The 16,480-nt window shown below is 43.1% G+C and overlaps 6 non-coding genes across 6 annotated transcripts; all 6 read left to right on the forward strand.

Annotated features, from left to right (window-relative positions):
• Window positions 1-140: 140 nt before the first annotated feature.
• trnas-aga (transfer RNA serine (anticodon AGA)) lies at window positions 141-222 on the forward strand. The gene has a single exon. It is a non-coding gene; the product is annotated as a tRNA-Ser (tRNA).
• Window positions 223-1,925: 1,703 nt separating this feature from the next.
• Window positions 1,926-1,997, forward strand: trnaa-ugc (transfer RNA alanine (anticodon UGC)). Its single transcript has one exon. It is a non-coding gene; the product is annotated as a tRNA-Ala (tRNA).
• Window positions 1,998-2,507: 510 nt separating this feature from the next.
• On the forward strand, window positions 2,508-2,589 carry trnas-aga (transfer RNA serine (anticodon AGA)). The gene has a single exon. It is a non-coding gene; the product is annotated as a tRNA-Ser (tRNA).
• A 532-nt stretch (window positions 2,590-3,121) lies between these two features.
• Window positions 3,122-3,193, forward strand: trnag-ucc (transfer RNA glycine (anticodon UCC)). Its single transcript has one exon. It is a non-coding gene; the product is annotated as a tRNA-Gly (tRNA).
• A 501-nt stretch (window positions 3,194-3,694) lies between these two features.
• On the forward strand, window positions 3,695-3,766 carry trnaa-ugc (transfer RNA alanine (anticodon UGC)). The gene has a single exon. It is a non-coding gene; the product is annotated as a tRNA-Ala (tRNA).
• Window positions 3,767-4,276: 510 nt separating this feature from the next.
• Window positions 4,277-4,358, forward strand: trnas-aga (transfer RNA serine (anticodon AGA)). Its single transcript has one exon. It is a non-coding gene; the product is annotated as a tRNA-Ser (tRNA).
• Window positions 4,359-16,480: the final 12,122 nt, after the last annotated feature.

Here is a 16,480-nt window from a genome sequence, read left to right on the forward strand (position 1 = left end):
GGATTGGCGTATGCCAAAACAAAAGCGTACAACTGCCCTGACAAATATGGCTCAATGAAAGATATCATTTTCTGTGAATGTTTGTCAGATTAAATGGTAGTGAAACGTACAAGAGAATGGTTCAGGCTGTGCTTTTTCCAGTTGTTGTGGCCGAGTGGTTAAGGCGATGGACTAGAAATCCATTGGGGTCTCCCCGCGCAGGTTCGAATCCTGCCAACAACGCCACACTGTTTAGAACAGTCGACGTCAATTTGCACAGCTTACTACAAACTGTCACTGCAGAGCTGCGACAAATGCAAGTTTCTGCATGGGAGAGGCAGCGCAAATAGAGTTCATCCTTGACGGAAAATGTGGTACCGTTAAGCAGTTTGATTGAATTCCTTGTGGGTACAATCTTTACTGACTGAATCCAATTGTGTGTTTATCTTTGGAGATTAGAATCTCTTGAGAAAATGGGAAATACTTTTATGATGGCCATGTACCCAATGTTCCAACTGTAGCAGGCACTTATGTTTACATGAATGCACGAGGAAACACAGGGCTTGGAAAGCGCTGCTCTGTTCACAAAGACACATTGTTTGGTGTGAAGCTTGTATGATGTCTTGTATGAAGCCAAAATGATCTTCAGTCTCTACTGTGTTACAGTAAGGTGCAGTACAAGTTCTAATCATTAAGGTAAACCACATCATTGTCTTTTCTTCAAACCCCAATTTCTCATGCTGATGTTCTCAGGAAAATCTCCTCCTGCCCAACAGCGATGGTGGTATAGTGGTGAGCATAGCTGCCTTCCAAGCAGTTGGTGACGGTGGCAGAGAGGAGGACACTGGAAAAACTGCTGGATATTATAGACAATACCAGCCACCCTCTGCACACCGTCATCAGTGACCAGCGGAGCCTGTTCAGTGAAAGACTGCTCCTTCCCAAGTGTAGGACCAACAGACTTAAGAACTCCTTTGTCCCTCATGCCATCAGGCTGTACAACTCCTCACTTGGGGGGAGGAGGAAATAGGAGGAAACAAATAACCGGCAATACTGCAATACTGTGATTTCACTGTGCAACAACTTATTTATCTATTTATCTATTTATTCACATACATACCTGGACACTCTCACTTTCGTGCAATAATTTCTGTACAATAACAAATATACAGTCCTACATTCACATTTATTTTATTTTATTTTATTTATCCTATTTTATTTTAATCTATTTTTATTGTATTCTATTGTATTTTGTTCTATTCCTATCTTTATTTTCTATTTTTGCTAAGAGTCTATTTTCTCGTGAACTGTATGCTGCTGGAAATTCAATTTCCCTGAGGGAGTCATCCCAACGGGATCAATAAAGTGAAGTCTAGTCTAGTCTAGTCTCTAGTTGACCTGGGTTAGATTCCCAGCCATCGCAGAGGCTCTCTTCTATTTGACAGTATTTGTGCCGTGGTGTGAAAATGTTATCGCAGCTCTTTATCTGCAGTCTTTACTGCTGTAGTGGCAAGCCCAGCTGTCTTCCAAGCATTTGACAAGGCTTTGATTCCTGGCCATCTAAACTGTTTTGTTTTTTTCTGTTGCTTTGGGATGTAACTCTGTTGCATATCATTCTAACCTCCAGCGTTACATCCCATTGGGATGTGTCCAGTCCATTGTGACGTCACAGTTGGACGTGGGCAGTTCATCATTGAAGGGTTAAGTCTATTGTGATGTCACAATTGGATGTGTTCCGTCTTTGGTGACATCACAATCGGGCCTGTGAAGTCAATGTGTTCAAACTAATGTGACATCACTCTTTCATTGGCTAGGTCCACTTTGTTGCAATAAGTTTTGTAAAGACCGGTCATCAGAATTTACAATCTTTTTTCAACAAAAACGTCGTTCACCAAACTTGATATGCTCGTTTCATTTTTTCAGGTCGCTCTTTGAAATGCCGGAAAGGGGGTGTAGTTCAGTGGTAGAGCGCGTGCTTTGCATGTATGAGGTCCCGGGTTCAATCCCCAGCATCTCCAACAAGTCCTGTCATTGCGCTAGCACTGCCAGTAAAGTTTGAGGCTACTCAGTCTGAAGGCTGGAAGAATTGGAGCACCACTGGAATGGGCGACAGAGACGTGCTAATTTGAACCTTGCTGTCAGCAGTATCGTTTCACACATTCAAGAACCACAAAGCATGTTCTGTTTCTTTGACTATTTGCCTGAGGGGCACAGAAAATGACAAACACTTCCAAGAATGAGAAAGGGGGCAACTGGTTGAAGATTTCTTGTACAGCAACGCACAGACCATAGTTGCTTGTATTTGGTGGCGATGAACTACGCAATTTGCTTATTTCTGTCATCTCTCTTCAACATATTTGCTGGTAGTTAATCCCAAGGTCTGGGTTGGGATTGGCGTATGCCAAAACAAAAGCGTACAACTGCCCTGACAAATATGGCTCAATAAAAGATATCATTTTCTGTGAATGTTTGTCAGATTAAATGGTAGTGAAACGTACAAGAGAATGGTTCAGGCTGTGCTTTTTCCAGTTGTTGTGGCCGAGTGGTTAAGGCGATGGACTAGAAATCCATTGGGGTCTCCCCGCGCAGGTTCGAATCCTGCCATCAACGCCACACTGTTCAGAACAGTCGACGTCAATTCGCACGGCTTACTACAAACTGTCACTGCAGAGCTGCGACAAATGCAAGTTTCTGCATGGGAGAGGCAGCGCAAATAGAGTTCATCCTTGACGGAAAATGTGGTACCGTTAAGCAGTTTGATTGAATTCCTTGTGGGTACAATCTTTACTGACTGAATCCAATTGTGTGTTTATCTTTGGAGATTAGAATCTCTTGAGAAAATGGGAAATACTTTTATGATGGCCATGTACCCAATGTTCCAACTGTAGCAGGCACTTATGTTTACATGAATACACGAGGAAACACAGGGCTTGGAAAGCGCTGCTCTGTTCACAAAGACACATTGTTTGGTGTGAAGCTTGTATGATGTCTTGTATGAAGCCAAAATGATCTTCAGTCTCTACTGTGTTACAGTAAGGTGCAGTACAAGTTCTAATCATTAAGGTAAACCACATCATTGTCTTTTCTTCAAACCCCAATTTCTCATGCTGATGTTCTCAGGAAAATCTCCTCCTGCCCAACAGCGATGGTGGTATAGTGGTGAGCATAGCTGCCTTCCAAGCAGTTGACCTGGGTTAGATTCCCAGCCATCGCAGAGGCTCTCTTCTATTTGACAGTATTTGTGCCGTGGTGTGAAAATGTTATCGCAGCTCTTTATCTGCAGTCTTTACTGCTGTAGTGGCAAGCCCAGCTGTCTTCCAAGCATTTGACAAGGCTTTGATTCCTGGCCATCTAAACTGTTTTGTTTTTTTCTGTTGCATATCATTCTAACCTCCAGCGTTACATCCCATTGGGATGTGTCCAGTCCATTGTGACGTCACAGTTGGACGTGGCAGTTCATCATTGAAGGGTTAAGTCTATTGTGATGTCACAATTGGATGTGTTCCGTCTTTGGTGACATCACAATCGGGCCTGTGAAGTCAATGTGTTCAAACTAATGTGACATCACTCTTTCATTGGCTAGGTCCACTTTGTTGCAATAAGTTTTGTAAAGACCGGTCATCAGAATTTACAATCTTTTTTCAACAAAAACGTCGTTCACCAAACTTGATATGCTCGTTTCATTTTTTCAGGTCGCTCTTTGAAATGCCGGAAAGGGGGTGTAGTTCAGTGGTAGAGCGCGTGCTTTGCATGTATGAGGTCCCGGGTTCAATCCCCGGCATCTCCAACAAGTCCTGTCATTGCGCTAGCACTGCCAGTTAAGTTTTAGGCTACTCAGTCTGAAGGCTGGAAGAATTGGAGCACCACTGGAATGGGCGACAGAGACGTGCTAATTTGAACCTTGCTGTCAGCAGTATCGTTTCACACATTCAAGGACCACAAAGCATGTTCTGTTTCTTTGACTATTTGCCTGAGGGGCACAGAAAATGACAAACACTTCCAAGAATGAGAAAGGGGGCAACTGGTTGAAGTTTTTTTGTACAGCAACGCACAGACCATAGTTGCTTGTATTTGGTGGCGATGAACTACGCAATTTGCTTATTTCTGTCATCTCTCTTCAACATATTTGCTGGTAGTTAATCCCAAGGTCTGGGTTGGGATTGGCGTATGCCAAAACAAAAGCGTACAACTGCCCTGACAAATATGGCTCAATGAAAGATATCATTTTCTGTGAATGTTTGTCAGATTAAATGGTAGTGAAACGTACAAGAGAATGGTTCAGGCTGTGCTTTTTCCAGTTGTTGTGGCCGAGTGGTTAAGGCGATGGACTAGAAATCCATTGGGGTCTCCCCGCGCAGGTTCGAATCCTGCCAACAACGCCACACTGTTTAGAACAGTCGACGTCAATTTGCACGGCTTACTACAAACTGTCACTGCAGAGCTGCGACAAATGCAAGTTTCTGCATGGGAGAGGCAGCGCAAATAGAGTTCATCCTTGACGGAAAATGTGGTACCGTTAAGCAGTTTGACTGAATTCCTTGTGGGTACAATCTTTACTGACTGAATCCAATTGTGTGTTTATCTTTGGAGATTAGAATCTCTTGAGAAAATGGGAAATACTTTTATGATTGCCATGTACCCAATGTTCCAACTGTAGCAGGCACTTATGTTTACATGAATGCACGAGGAAACACAGGACTTGGAAAGCGCTGCTCTGTTCACAAAGACACATTGTTTGGTGTGAAGCTTGTATGATGTCTTGTATGAAGCCAAAATGATCTTCAGTCTCTACTGTGTTACAGCAGCGGGCAGAACACAGTACACAGTAGGCTATCAACACAGAATACAGCTTGCTTTGCCCACTTGCCAGGATATAATATTAGCAATTAACATTTCTGTAAACCACAGAAATGTCCAAGGTTGACACATGTACCAAACGTGACATACCACATTTACATTATATGCTTATTAGTTACCTGCTGCAACAGCAAGTGGTGGTGTTATTACAAGCCAACAAGGCTGCCGAACAGGCGTTTGACTTTGAGTCACACCACGGAATATTTTAAGGGCAACTCGAGACATTTCCAGCTGTTTTAGTGGCGACAAAACTGGGGCTTTTTTAAGGAGCCCTGGAGACGTTTCCATGTGGAATGAAAACAGGGTTTGAGCCTAAAACCTAAATAGAGCATAAGCACAGAAAATTCAACCTGAACAAATGGAAAGTTGCAACATGAAGAAACATCCAATTTGAACTCATCTGTGCAGAAACATACTTGGCTTGCATTTATTCAGCATTTGGGTTGTGCGCAGCAGGTGTATGTTTAACCCTGGTCACACTTTGAACTTAATGGTTGGGAATTCACCAAAAATCTGACAGGGGGTTGTAGCCAATTCAGTGGGCGCTAAAGCTATTGGTCCAAACCAGTTAGTGAGTGGTCCGTAGAGTGGTCTTTGTGGCCATAATCCCATCTCTGACTGTTTTGGCAACGCTGTAGCGCTGGCCAAACAAAATAATGCTTTGATGGCATGAATGGAAATATTTTTTTGCCAAAGCAATTTACAGAAGAGTTACGTATATTGTATTACTTGCACAGAATGAATTATATATCCTGGTGTCACATATACACTTTATATGTCATAGTAATGCAGTCCATATATTGATTGCTTTACAATACAATACAGTACACAACAATTTTATACAGTTCAATACTAAATGCAATACAGGTGACAGACAGACAGACAGAACCACCCATCCATCATCCTGTAGGCCTATAACAATATCAGTATAACGAAGGTTTAATTGACAACATAGGCAAAACATGCTTTGTGGTGTTTATTTGTTAACAAAAACAACGTGTTAGCAGTTAGTTATACCATGGTCTGGAGGAATACTAGATTCTGATTGGCTGGAAGGTGAGGATTAACTTTTGATATATGGATACCTCTTGAACACCTCGAGTAGTTCTAGTGAAACTGCCTGTTAACTGTTGAGCAGCATCGGCATCAGCTGGCTGCAGACACCTCGACGTTTGAATTAAATTAAATTTTAAAAAAATCCAAATCTCTTATTTACAACACTAAGTGTAATCCTTCAGTGCATCATCCTCTGAACACCACAGGTTGGCCTTTAACCACTCACTAACTGGTCTGGATCACTAGCTTTAGCGCCCCTTGTGGTAGTGACCAGTGGTCCATGTACAGCCACCGTGGTCAGTGGAGAGACCACTGAATAGACTCCAACCCTGTGCTTAAAAACCTAGAGGAAATTTAACGTGTATAACAGAAGCTTCGTTTACATGAAAATCCAGGATACCAGCGGGTGCATCATATCCTGACTAATATATCCAATGAGTGATTCATATTTTGAGAGTTACCAGATTAATTAAATTTTCCAGTTTTTGGACAGTTTCTTAATTTCACTGATTATTTAACTCTCCCAACAGGATCGATTAGGATCTGATGTTAATGAATGTTTTGTGTTTTTCACACAGTCCAGGTTCATACAGTGAAACAGTTTGTAGTAAGTCAGCTTACTCCTCCTGATAAATCATGACCTCCATCAATGCTGTCTAAAAATATGTTTTTCAGAGGCTAAAAGTTTAATTCTGTTTCATCTGGAGAGTTTCCTCTGTCAGTCTCATAATTAGTTTAGAGCTCTCTCTGCATTTAGTGTGCAGACACAATTCATCAATAGTCTCCACAGCTGTTAAAGCTGACTGACAGCTGATCCAGCTGTGATCAGAACCCGACGTTGCTTCACAGGTAAGGATGTCTCATTTAGCTTAAAACGTATTTCCTCCTGGCAATGGGAAAGGAGTGGGTTTACCTGTGTTTAAAAAACCTTCAGATACCCGCTAATTCTGTTGTAGAAGTGGTATTAGATGCTGTTCTGCGCAACACAAAGTCCACAAACTTTGACATACACCGATCAGCCATAGCATTATTACCACCTGTCTAAACAGTTTTGACCTGTCAAGGCATGGACTCCACAAGACCTCTGAAGGTGTGCTGTAGTATATGGCACCAAGACGTTGGCAGCAGACCCTTTCAGTCTTGAAAGTTGCCAGGTGGGACGTCCGTGGATCGGACTGTTTGTCCAGCACATCCCACAGATGCTCGATTGGATTGAGATCTGGTGAAATTGGAGGCGAGGTCAACACCTGGAACTCATTGTTGGGTTCCTCAAACCATTCCTGAACCATTTTTGCATTGTGGCAGGGTGCATTATCCTACTGAAAGAGGCCATTGCCATTAGGGAATACTGTGTCCATGAAAGGGTGGACTGTTTAGGTAGCTGGTATGTGTCTAAGTAACATCCGCATGAATTGCAGAACCAAGGTTTCCCAGCAGAACATTGCCCAAAGCATCACACTGCCTCTACCAGATTGCCTTGTTACCCAAAGTGCATCCTGGTGCCATCTCTTCCCCAGATAAGCGAAGCACACGCACCTGACCATCCACATGATCTAAAAAAGATCATGATAAATCAGACCAGGCCACCTTCTTCCAATGCTGCGTGGGCCAGTTCTGATGCTCTCGTGCCCATTGTAGTTGTTTTCTGTGGTGGACAGGGGTCAGCAATGGCTAGGCTAGGCAGCCCCATATGCATCAAGCTGTGGTACACTGTGTGTTTTGACACCTTTCTATCAGAACCAGCAATAACTCTTTCAGCTAGTTGTGCTACAGTAGCACTTCTATGGGACAACACGGGCTAGCCTCCGGTCCCCACACCCACCAATGAGCCTTGGGCGCCCACGACCCTGTCGCCGGTTGTCCTTCATTAGACACCTTTTGGTCAGTACCAACCACTGCAGACCAGGAACACCCAACAAGAAGTGCAGTTTTGGAGATGGTCTGACCTAGTCTGACCTCATCACACTTTGGCCCCTGTCAAAGTTGCTCAGGTCCTTATGTTTGCCCATTTTTCCTGCTTCCAACTCATTTACATCAAGGACAAAATGTTGACTTGCTGCCAACTATATTTCACCCACTGACAGGTGCCATTGTAACAAGATGATCGGTGTTATTCACTTCACCTGTCAGTGGTTATAAAGTTCTGGCTGATCTGTGTATTAAGCTTTTAATAAAAAACTAAATCTCAAATTTCCACCTTGGTATCGAATCAATATTTTTCAAGGTATTGTATCAGTGTCAGAAATTCCAGTATCGTGACAAAGCTAGTGCCCACAGAATCCATGTGTCTGCAAGTTCAAGAAAGTCTGTTCCATTTTCAGTGAACCAGTTCATCAGCCGACCCTGGAGTCTCCGCAATCATATTTTAGCTTCTCAATGACTGCTTCTATTAGGGTGGCAGTATTAATTAGAACACTGGTGTGTGTTCTTTTCAGACTGAACCTCATTCTGTTCTTACAGCTCATCTCTGCATGATCTCCTCATTACCATTCAGCTGCTTGCACAGCTTCCCTGTCCCCACTCACATGCCAATCCAACTGCCTCTGGGTGTTCCATTTGACACCCGCCAGGAGTCACCCATGGGTGTCCTTGTCTCCCCTCATAAAGTCTCTCCTGGCATCTTCACACCCTGTTTGAATGCAACTGTGAGCTGACAGGACAGAAGACAGCCACAGGGCCTGCTGTGTCTGACTTTTTTCTCGGCTTCTTTCAGAAACGATTAGTGTCAAATCTTCGTTACACTGAAAAATGATTAGGTATAACCTCAGGGGAGCTTTGAGTGTGTGTTAGAGCTTGAAAACCGCATGTTTTATTCAAATGTGTGATGTGATGTGACACTTGATAGTGTGCCAGGAGGTGCTGCGGTTAGGGTGTGGCAGTGGAAGATGAGGATCAGTGAAAAGGGCAAGAAAAGTTGAAATGGAGAAAGAGGACCATGAAGGAATGGAGAGATAAAAGGAGAGGAGGTAATATAGTGAGAGGAGGAAGTAGCAGTGGAGGTGAAAACAGGATGTGGAAGTGAAGGTTGATTATGGAGAAGAGAACAGAGTGTCACGTTTGCTAAAAGAGGACCCAAATGCAGAACTCTGAGGCAGGTGGGTTAAAACATTAAAAAGCAAGCTTAAATGATAGCTGACGTCCAAGTGCAAAATCCAACAATCTAAAACAAAGACAGGCAAAAATGCAGGCAACAAAACAGAAGTAATCAATAAGCTAAAAAGTAAACTAAGCGCAAACCAAGAAGAAAGTATAAATCACTATAATACGAGGACTCAGGCTGCAAATGTTGGTAAAACAAAACGGAAAGGCAGGACAACACCTGAGACAGAGGAATAACACAGGAATGATGAACTAATGGAACACAGGTGTGCACATAAACAGGGTGGGAAAACAGACAAAGGAAGGAAGTGGAAGTAAAGCATGACACAAGAAAAAAATGCAAAATAAAACAGGAAACCAAAACCATGACACAGAGAGGTGAGACGATGAGGAACAGGGTGCACTGAGTCCAACATTTGCCTCGAGCTCCATAGAAATCTTGTGGTTGTCAGTGAGATACAGAACAAATTTGTATCAGCGTGATGAGATGTGTAATTTGCAACAGGACACGTGTTTTTTAAGAAGACGGTGGTTTGATTTGGGAGGGTGATGAATGAAAGGAGATATGTAGACTTCATGCTGGGACTTGATTCTGGTTTTATCTGATGCTGAGGTGAGACCACACAAGCTGCTCTGCATCTGTTTGACACACAGCCTCACTCATTTTAGACTGAAAGATGTCCTCCCTTTTTGGTCATTGTTGACAGCTGACTTTTGGTTTCACATTCGACACAAACAACAGTCTCCTGGGTGAACGTCCCATGCTTGTTTATCCCAACTATCTACCTGTCAATCCACTGGAGCTAATGTGCGTTTTGTAAACAGGATTAAGTATGGAGATGTGTCACAGCAAGAATGCATCCAGAAATGTTGAGGATGAGATCAACACTCCTGTACATGTTGCTGTAAATCAATTTACTGAAATAATAATTCAACTGCATTTTTCAGTTACTTCTATACTTAAGTTGCCAAGATAAACTTTAGAGTAAGAAGATTTTCATGAAATTAAACCTGGTTTATTTATGCTGGGTTTTTTTTTAGCAATAGTAGATTTATGTCATCTAATGACCTCTCCATAGCAGTTTTCATGTACAGGCTCTGAAATGTACTCGAAGTATAAAAGTAAAATGTATCCCTCAGAAGGACATTTCCACCAATCATTTCTGTGCAAAGCTAAATGAAGCTCATGTCATATTAATTTAATTCAAAGACTATTAAACTTAAAGGTAGAATCAGTGTCACTGTTCCTAAATGCACCACAAAACTATATTAAAAGACCAAATACCAGATTGGCTCAGGAGGGCTCCTTCAGGGATGCAGGTATCAAAAAACAGGAGCTCTAAGGGATCCACAGTCATTTAATGAAACAGAAAAACAAAGGTTAGACGTGTACTTTGCTTTGTGATGAATAAGTCATAACCAAAAAACATTTCAACTCACAGTCTTCATCAGGGCATATAACAGCAAGCAGCAGCTGACAGATATATCAAGGCTGGCGTCAGCCACCTGGAAATCAGAGTAAAGCTAATTATCACAGGTGCAGTCAAAGAAGTAGGTGTGTGCTGAAATGGGTGCATTCTAACAAGGCATCTTTAGAATTAGCAAATGTCAACAATTTCAAACACTCAACATTCAAAAAATGACAGAAAAAACACCAAAGAATCGATGATTCCTCAACATAGGTACTAGTATTTCACTTTTAATAACATTTTAATAATCTGCAATAAGGAGAGATGATTAGTGGGCTGTCATTCCATCAGAGCAAATAAATGTACAGATATGGAGCATCCAGCTCGTCTTCAGTATCCTCCTGTGTGTTAAGTTCCTTAAGTTGAAGATCCAAATGTCTCTCTTTGTCACAGTTTCTTTAGTTTATCTGAAAGATAGATGATTGTTGAGTCTCATTCCCAGGAGTATTACCCTCACTGTTTCATCAGTAGTGAAGGAGGCCAAAGGGGTTCAATCTCTCACGTTTAGCCTCCATTCATTTCTGCAGTGTGCACAATGTGTGCAGAATCAGGGTCCTTATATCTCCAAAACAGACGGATGACATCACCATAGTGACGCAGAGTAGCCCTGCACACCCACGCACACACTTCTTCACTCAGGGGGCACAGCAGGGGCTCAGTCTAGTGAGAAGGCTCAAAGGGGGTCCCCACTCTCAGTGAAATGGCCAGGAGTCCGACCCATGCTCCTCCCAGGTCCCCACACAGATGAGGTCTGTTCAGTGAAGTTATGTCAAAAGAGAGAGGGCTACTGTTTCAGCAAGTGGACACACACACACGCACACACACACACACACACAGGTCCAGGCTGTAGGCAAATACACCACCTCTCATGCAATCTCTAAATATGATGTAGAATGATGTAATGAATGATATAAAGACATCACTGTAACACTAATTACTGAGTGTACACACACACACACACACACACACACACACACACACACACACACCACTCTCAACAGCAGCCCTTGAATCAGACCTGTAAAGTGTGAGGTGTTGCTAAAGGAAAGAAAAAGAAAAGACAAAAAAGGAGAAATCATTAGAACTCGTCAGCAGCCTCTCTGGAGCAGTCCATTCCACTCAGCCATAAATCATCAAAACAATTATTAGAGTGAAAGGAACTTTTTAATAACCACTCATTAGGCTGATAGGAAAATAACATGTTTGTTATAATTGGTCGCCACTCTGAGGGCTGAGAGGGTTTGTGATTTAAGGCTTTTCACTTTTTCTGCAGGCGATGTAGAGACACTGACGTCAGTGTTCCCATACACACTGAGATTACTAGTATAATGTAGCTTTACGTTCATTTTCCACAGTTGTTAACAAATATTTGATTTTACAGCTTAAATTGACTGTATATAGCTCATTGCAGCCTGCCTACCATACACACTTCTGACAAATGTAGAGAGACTATGAGGGGATTTATTGCAAGTAAAGAACCTATTATTCTGCACTTTAGCTCAAATACAGAAGATCTTATTCTAGACAGAGAGGTGCCACTTTCCTCATGGCTGAATTGGAGTAGTCTATGCAAACTGTATGCTGCACTATATATGCTACCTTATACATTTTCATAAAACTCCAAATGTAGTTGATCCTATAAAGGGAGGTACTTTGGATAAATAAATTAGCACAATAGTCAAAGAGGGTGAAATGAGGGACTGGATTTGAAGCCATTTTTGTTGAAATTCAATGGATTACATTTTTTGAGAAGAAAAAAATGTGACAGGGCAAGATAGAGCATCATCAGTGCCTGCTCCTGTGAGTGTGAACTGTTCAAAGATGTGATCCAGGGCTCACCAAGAGCGTCCTGATGCCAGGTGAATATCTAGCAGGCTAGATTTCTGGTCGGGGAGCCAGGAAGGAGCAAGAGCCAATCAGAGCAGACACTCCTCTCCCCCCTTTGCATCTGAATCCATTCTCACACCCATATTCTTTTCTTTGTCAACTTTGTTTTTTGTCCTTGCCAAAATATTTCAAATAGTTCAAAATATACTGTACCTATCAGCACCTCTAAAGCTCTTATTAACACGTAACATCTTGTTTGTTTAAACTGTACAGAAACAGAATCATAACACAATTTGATTTATAGATGTTTAGGTGGAAATAATTGGACATCATTCAGACATGATGTAACGATGGATAAATTAGCAACACCAGGTTTTAGGACGTTCTCCCTGTGTCTGTGTGGGTTTTCTCCAGGTCCTCCGGCTTCCTGCCACAATCCAAAGACATGCAAAAAAGTTAGGTTAATCGGTGTCTTGTCTCTACTTTACTTCTGAATTAAGCAGAGGTTGCAGAATTCAATCTGAATAATATGGACCACACGTAGACATGTCTGTCTCTTGCTGAGTGCGAACTTAATGTAAACCAAGCCCTACCCATAATACCTTTCCACATTCTTACAGGGCGTGTTACTCATGGACATGACATCCCCCCTTTTCTTAGAATTAAACTCTTCTTAGTTACAGAAAATATAACTCAGGATTATACTTCACATTATGCTTCACATTTCAGGAATTCTCATTTTAACCTCCCTCTGAGCGGCCAGATCTGTAACATAACTTCACCACACAGGAACATGTACCTCGCTTATCAAAATCACTTTAGTATTTAGTACTAGTCAGAACTCATTACTTAGTGAACATACTGCTTGCCTTTAAGCAACCATCAATCACAACAATTCTTCCAAATCATGAACTGTAATAATATCTTCTATTGCTAGAAATCAAACACATTCTACATACCCACAGGTTTTAACTCATGAACAATGTGACAACTCTCTTCTTTTCTTTAAATCATTTGAGAACATAGTCAGACAGACTATTGGGTGTTCGCTTGACCCTTTGCAGCCTGGATGGCATGTTTGCTTCTGTCTGTGTATCAATGTCATTTCCGGTTTGTGGACTCTGAGTGTCAGTGGTGTGTGTGTGTTCTTCTATCGCCTCGCCGATTCCTGTGTCATCCTCAGCTTCCTGTGTTTCCCCCTTGTCTGGGAATGTCCCTTGTTTCAGTCTCTTCCCTTCGTATTTCTTGACAAAAGTGGTGTTTCTTGCATATCGAGCTCCTGTTGGCGATTCCACTACGACCTTGCTTCCTGTCCTGCTGATGATCTTGTGTGGTGTTGCATTGAATGGGGTGGAGAATTTGTCAGTTTTGTCTTGTCTCAAGAGCACAGTGTCACCAACACTGACCTCTGATAGCTGTGCTCCTCTGCGGGTGTCTGCATACAACTTGCTCTTTGCCTTTTGCTCTGTGTCACGATCACACACTTCTTGATCAGTGTGCACTTCAATCAGTTCAGGCAGCTTTCCTCTTACCTTCCGATTGAAAAGCAATTCAGCAGGGCTTTTACCTGTTGTTGGATGGATGATGCTCCTGTAGACCGTCACATACTTTCTCAGTTCTTTTTTCCAATCAAGTCCATCTGATTGAGCAATTCTGATCCTTTTCATAAGTGATGCGTTCTGACGCTCAACCTCTCCGTTGGCCTGAGCGTATTTTGGTGTGGTTTTGATGTGTGTGATGCCATTTTCCTCACAGAACAGTCTGAATTGTTCTGATCTGAACTGAGGACCATTGTCAGACTTGCACGTGACTGGCAATCCATGTCTGCTGAAGATTGACTCCAGACTGTCTATGAGCTTCTCTGCTGTGGTGGTGGTCATGACATCATATTCATAATATCGGCTGAAATAATCTACTACCACTAGAATGGAGTGATTGGACGGGAGAGGTCCCAGTAGGTCAACTGCAACGTCCCGCCAGGGTCCATCAGGTAGCGGTGTGGGTCTCAGCGGTTCAGGTGGGTCAGGTCTAGCAACTATTTGGCATCCGTGACAGGCTTTACAATGTCTCTCGGCTGCTCTATCCATGCCAGGCCACCACACTTTAGTCCTGAGATGTTGTTTTGTTCCCACTATACCCAAATGTCCCTCATGGGCTAGTGCAAGTGCTGGTGTTCGCAGGGCCTGGGGCAGCACTATACGTGTGCCTCTTAGAACAAGATATCCTATTGTGCATAGCTCATTTGCAATGACAGCATACTGTTTGCACTTCTCAAAATGTCCAGTTGCTATGGCTTTGCGTACCTCATGGAGCTCTTGGTCAGTGGCAGATGCTTCCTCCACTTCTCGAGTGGTGAGTGCCTTTGGAGTCGCGTTCACTGCCACAAATCTCACATACTCATCAGCTCCGTGCCCATGTTCTGCCTGTTTCACCGTGTTTGGCAGGAGTCTTGATAGTGAGTCAGCAATGTTGTTCTTCCCTGCTATGTGTACTACCTTGAACTGGTACGGTTGCAGGCGAAGAACCCACCGCTCTATCCATGCACATGGTTTGGAGCGGGGGCCATACATTACTTCCAATGGCTTATGGTCTGTGACTAGGTCAAACTGTCGCCCATACAGGTATGAATGTAGTCTCTCACAGGCCCACACCAGACCTAGCGCCTCTCTCTCTGTCTGAGAGTATCTCCGTTCACAATCAGTTAGGCTACGGCTCACATAGCACACAGGGACTTTAATTCCTTTCTGGTTTTGCACTAGGACAGCGCCTAACCCCACAGGACTCGCATCCGCTATTACCTGGGTTGGTGCCTCTTTGTCGAAGTAAGCAAGGGTGGTTGCTTTAGCGAGCGCTGTTTTAAGAGCACTGAGTGCTTGCTTTTGCTCTGGCCCTAGGTTGAAAAGCGTGTCTTTCCTTGTCAGGCACCTCAGTGGCTCTGATAGAGTATCCCACAAGCCCAAGGAAGCTACGCACCTCTGTGGCGGTCTCCGGCTCCCGTGCTTCTGTCACAGCTCTCACTCTCTCCTCTGTCGGGCCAATGCCCCTCTCCGATAGCAGAATGCCCATGAAAATCAATCTGTCCATGTTGAACTGGCATTTTTGTGGATTCAGTGTTAATCCAGTGTCTCTGAGTCTTTCCATGACTGCATGTAGACGTGTTGTGTGTCTCTTGGTCAGATGCATGTATGATCACATTATCAGATATGTTCTCCACCCCTTCAATACCAGCTAATGCGTTGGCTATCTCATGTTGATATTGTTCGCTGGCAGAGGACACACCAAACAACAGTCTTTTGTACCTGTACACTCCGTTGTGCACAGCAAATGTGGTGATGTCACGTGATTCAGGAGTCAGTTCAAGTTGGTGGTAGCCCCATTTTAAATCTAACTTGCTGAATATGGTTGAGCCATTCATGCCTTGGAGTAGCTCATCCACTGTGGGAATCGGAAAGCGTTCCCTCACTATGGCCTCATTGGCCCGTCTCATATCCAGGCAAAGTCGGACATCATTTCCAGGTTTTGGGACAATCACAACCGGGTTCACCCACGGGGTGGGTCCATTCACCGGTTTAATGATGTTCAAGTCCACCAATTCTTTAATTCTGGACTCTACTGCCCCCCGAAGGTTGAATGGAATGCGCCTGAGTGGCTGGGCTACAGGTTTCACCTCAGGGTTAATGTGTAGACTGACCTGTCATGTTTTCAGTTTTCCGACTCCACTGAACACTTCAGGATACTGCTGCTTGAGCGTTTGCTTAATGTCCGTGATGGCAGCAATGTTGGCACCTATTTTCAGGACCCCCAGTCGCATTGCTGTCTCTTTTCCAAGCAGCGGTTCACCACTTCCTCTGATTACGATGAACTCAGCACGTTCAGTCTTTTTTCCTATAGACATCTCACATGTGAATGCCCCTTTGACTGTTAATGGCTGACTAGAAGAATATGAGTAAAGTTTTCTCTCTGTCTTAGGGACATAGGAGTGGCACTTAATGCTTTCTGCTTTCAATTTTTCCCATGCATTTTCTCCCATTACATTGCTTGTTGCACCAGAGTCAATCAGCATTTTTACATTTACTCCCCCAACACAGAAGTTAAGTCTCTCTGGCATGTGGTTATCATCAATAGCAAATGCAAAGTCCCCACTTTCATGTTTATCAACATTATTTACGTTTTGTTTCGGTTTCCCACCTTTA

This window comes from Pagrus major, chromosome 18, assembly GCF_040436345.1.
Source record: "Pagrus major chromosome 18, Pma_NU_1.0".
In the NCBI taxonomy this organism is placed as follows: Eukaryota; Metazoa; Chordata; class Actinopteri; order Spariformes; family Sparidae; genus Pagrus; species Pagrus major.